The sequence below is a fragment of the Maylandia zebra genome, linkage group LG17, assembly GCF_041146795.1.
Source record: "Maylandia zebra isolate NMK-2024a linkage group LG17, Mzebra_GT3a, whole genome shotgun sequence".
Lineage (NCBI taxonomy): Eukaryota > Metazoa > Chordata > Actinopteri > Cichliformes > Cichlidae > Maylandia > Maylandia zebra.
The window spans coordinates 34424650-34429076 of record NC_135183.1 but is presented as its reverse complement, the minus strand read 5'-3'; positions in this window follow the sequence as shown (position 1 = coordinate 34429076).

Here is a 4427-nt window from a genome sequence, read left to right as displayed (position 1 = left end):
TACAGTTTTCCACCAAAGATCTATATTTTTCTTTGTTATCTACAGCCTGCATGGTGGCACGGCGGCCTTTGTCGATTGGAATTCTGCGCTTGGCAGTTTTTGGGGTTTTTTGCGTTTTCGTTTGTAATCGAAACCTAAATTGAAACGAAGGTTGTTGAAGTGTGAAATATTCCTATAATCGTTAATGACATTAACGTTACCACTTCCATAATTATGTATTGTGAGGTCCATTAGCTCATGGATGTGATCACTTTAACCATAAAGAATAACTAAATTCTTCAGGACAATGAACTCACTAAGTTATCCCTCTAACAGAGCCTCCACATGTTCTCACTCTAATTTCCCCCTGATGAATGAAGTTATGCTACACTAATCTGAATGTTCGGAGGGAAATCAAACGCATTTCAATCGCAGTACTCAAGCTGACTTACCTTTGTTTGAATGACGACTTGTACGTGCTGACTCCACAGACAAGGTACGAAAATATATCAGGCTACATCAATAGCGGTTGGTCTTCAGGGTTTCTACTCCACCTCCGTATTTCATACGGGTCCACATTTCCAATGCATGCTATTTTCTGCAAGTACCGCCGCTTCGCCTCTGGACGCAATCGGTCTCTATACAGTCCATTCTCTTTTGACCTATGCGTTGTTCCCCACCCCCTTAAATTTCAGAGCCCCCAGTAATAATAATAATAGTAACAATTCAAATAGCTGGGGCTTGATCAACCCTACCTGGGTCACCTGGGAAAGGGGGTCTGATTGTTGAAAGGCCCGAAAACCTCTGTGACTGCCATCAGCAGCAGTTATGCAGATTAAAATAATTTTATTGTTTAAGTTATAATAAATACTTGTTACGGCCCTAGCAGGGCCTCCTCCTGAAGGTGCCTGTGTGGGCGTGTCCCACTACCTCTTCTGCCTGAGGTGCCACCTTTCCCTTTTGTGCAGCTGACTCTCGTCAGTAATTAAAGAGATTTAAGCCCAGGGAAAGGTGAGTTCTGGGCCAGAGTGCCATGTGAGTGGTTACAGTTAGTGAGCTGCTCTTTTTGGCTTACGTTTTACTTTATTGACCAACGCCTGAGTTTTGTTTTTCTTAAATGGTGATAGCGGCTTGTCCGTCTCTTTTAGTTGAGCTACTTTAATAAAACTCTTTAATTTAACCCTCATGCCTTCTTGTCTCCTTTTTCTGACCCGGACACTTTTTGTTACTTCCCCTCACCGCCTAGCAGAGGTGTGGACTCGAGTCACATGACTTGGACTCGAGTCAGACTCGAGTCATTAATTTTATGACTTTAGACTTGACTTGAAAAAATGTTCTAAGACTTGTGACTTGACTTGGACTTTTACACCAATGACTTGGGACTTGAATTGGACTTGAACCGGTTTACTTGAAAAGACTTGATATTTTACCCCAAATATAAAATTTAACATGCATATTATATAGAGATTGAAAATGTGACGTCATTCACGGGTAGAACCGCAAAGGATTCTGGGAACTCGTGGCAAGCGGTACTAGCGCACGCAGGCTTTCAATTAAAATCAGTTATACAGCGATAAAAAGAAACACAAAAATGTCAAGAAGCTGTTGTATTATTAACTGCAATAGCCGGTCGCATGACAGCCACGGGAAGCCGACGGGTAAAGAGATCGGTTGTTATCGGATTACGTCGTTGAAGAGAAATTGTTCGAGCCATGTTTCCGAAGTAACAAAGACGCGACGGATGGCCTGGATTGCAGCCATTCAAAGATCAAATATAACGTCCCAGAACACTCCAGCTCACAGGTTAGTCTGCTCCAAGCATTTACACAAAGGTCAGTCTGCTGTTGTAGTTAATGCGTCATTTTCATAACATAATTGGTGATATAGGTTACAAGCAAGTCTGGCGCTGAACAGAAATTGTCGTGCTATGCTCCTTTATTTATTGTGCATAAATAGTGAATTGTCCTGACACAATATTGCGTTTCGCTTCTGTTATTATGGTACATTGACAAAAACATATACTTTTATTCACAGGATAAAACTGTTGTTTTGTATCACTAATTGCCCAGTACGATTACAGCATACAATATTATTGTCACTGCTACATTTCTGTGATGCTACCAGAAATTATTTCCACTGCTAATTAATTACCGTTGAGCTCAAAGGTCCTATTAATAAACGGTTAACGAATGTGTATTTATGACGACGATTTGTGAGACTGGTAAACTTATGATACTTACGATGGTCTTTACTTTCTACACGGTGCATTTCAAGGTCCTGCACCCATCCGGCGGTAAACTGTACCTGGGCTTGTTGCAGTGACCTGAAGTTACTAAACTTCATGAGTGTATGCACTCACTCCAAGAAGCGTATAATTATAAATATGCATATAAATATGCTACGATGAGATAGCTGACTTCATCTAACTAGCAAATGTTGTCCAGGCTACGTTGGTGATACAGTTTTTTTAATGTGTATGATATTTTTGTCATGCGATTTTAAAGCCGGTCCTACAACCGCATCCAAGAATAACATGCAGCTTATCTCAGAACTGTCGGTGAAAATTATTCTTGGAGCTAGGTTTAATTGAGCTGCATTTTAAAGAGGTGCAATTTCACAATTTGTGTATATTTTCTAAGTTCACTATTTTGTCATGTGTTGAGAAAAACACAGATTTAAAAATTACATGGTCTAATATTTACATTTAGCATAACTGCAACATTATTTTTTCTTTTTTTTTTTTTAAAGACTCGAAAGGACTTGAAATTCAAAGTTTCAGACTTGTGACTTGACTCGGACTTTTACACCAGTGACTTGAGACTCGACTCTGACTTGCCTGACATTACTTGAGACTTGACTTGAGACTTGAGGATAAAGACTTGAGACTTACTTGAGACTTGCAAAACAATGACTTGGTCCCACCTCTGCCGCCTAGACCCCTCAGGGGAACGTAACATACTTTATTTTAATATATCAGATTTAATGTATACATTGTTGGTTTAAAACTACACATTTAACTTTTTTACAAAATGCTTCCAGGATGGAACCAATGTTCAGTCTGTTTTCCACCTGTGGGAAGGAGTGCACACTGCAAGATGCGTTTTCATTAACCCCTGCAAGTTAATGCGGCCAATGAGGTATGCACTTTGTATTTTATGTCGTAGTAGAAAAATAAGATGCTCTGATGCAACCTGAGTGCTCACACTGTGCCTCCATAAAATGAAGGTTATAACAGAAAATCTGTCGCTCGCTCTCCCTCTCTGTCTTTCACTCACACAGACACGCACACCACCACCATCAACTTTGCTAAATTTCTAATGAAAAACATTAATCAGGCAGCTGTGATTGAGCAGCAATGTAAATCCAACTATTTTCACGGTTGTTGTGGTCGTGATAATTTTGTTATGCCACATCGAAAAGGCTCGGATGAGCTTTCCAAAGTTCTACAAGTTGTGCCTCCATCGCCTGTGTCCAGATCACACGCTGCACAGCCGTGCTGCACCGTCTTTTTCGCCGACGGTTACGTGTTTGCGCGTGAGCAGTGTGAGCAGCTGCGGTGACGCCCTCACGAGCGATTGATGATCGGGAGCTGCTCGAGGTGTTAATCGCTTCTCGTTACCCCACGTATACTACACGATGCACGATGAAGGCCAAAATTGGGCCGATCACCAAATCGGTCGCATGACTCAAAAGTCGGCTCAAAATGGGCCAAAAATCGCACAGTGTAAGCCCAGCATTAGAGCAGCAATGTTTGTTCCCCTCAGAGAAAGAAAAATAGGCTGTAAAAGTACAGGGAGGAATGGGAAAAGGAAAACACCTGGCTGGAAAAGTGCACGATAACATCTATAAAGCGCACTGCACTGTGTGCCGGCGCACTTTTTCCATAGGCATGCACACACAATGGTGGGCACACGGAGAACATGAAGGGCGTGAAAGCTCGGGGAACCCTTAACCAATTTCTTGTCCACCAGGCCACGGCAGAAGCAGATATGGTATGTAAACATTGGTTTTTTTTTTTTTTAAACCCTCTGGTTAAGGTTAATATGGGCATGTGCAGTGAATATCAGCGCTATGTGGCCAGAAGTGTGATAATATAATTTATTTTGGTAAATGGCCTGCATTTGTATAGCGCTTTTCTAGTCCATAGGACCCCAAAGCGCTTTACACTACATTCAGTCATTCACCCATTCACACACACATTCACACACTGGCGATAGCAAGCTACATTGTAGCCACAGCTGCCCTGGGGCGCACTGACAGAGGTGAGGCTGCCGGACACAGGCGCCACCGGGCCCTCTGACCACCACCAGTAGGCAAACATGGGGTTAGTATCTTGCCCAAGGATATTTGGCAGCCAGGAGGCAGCCTGGGATCGAACCACCGACCTTCTGATTAGTGGCTGACCTGCTCTGCCACCTGAGCTACAGCCACCCGCTGTGTAGTTTGTG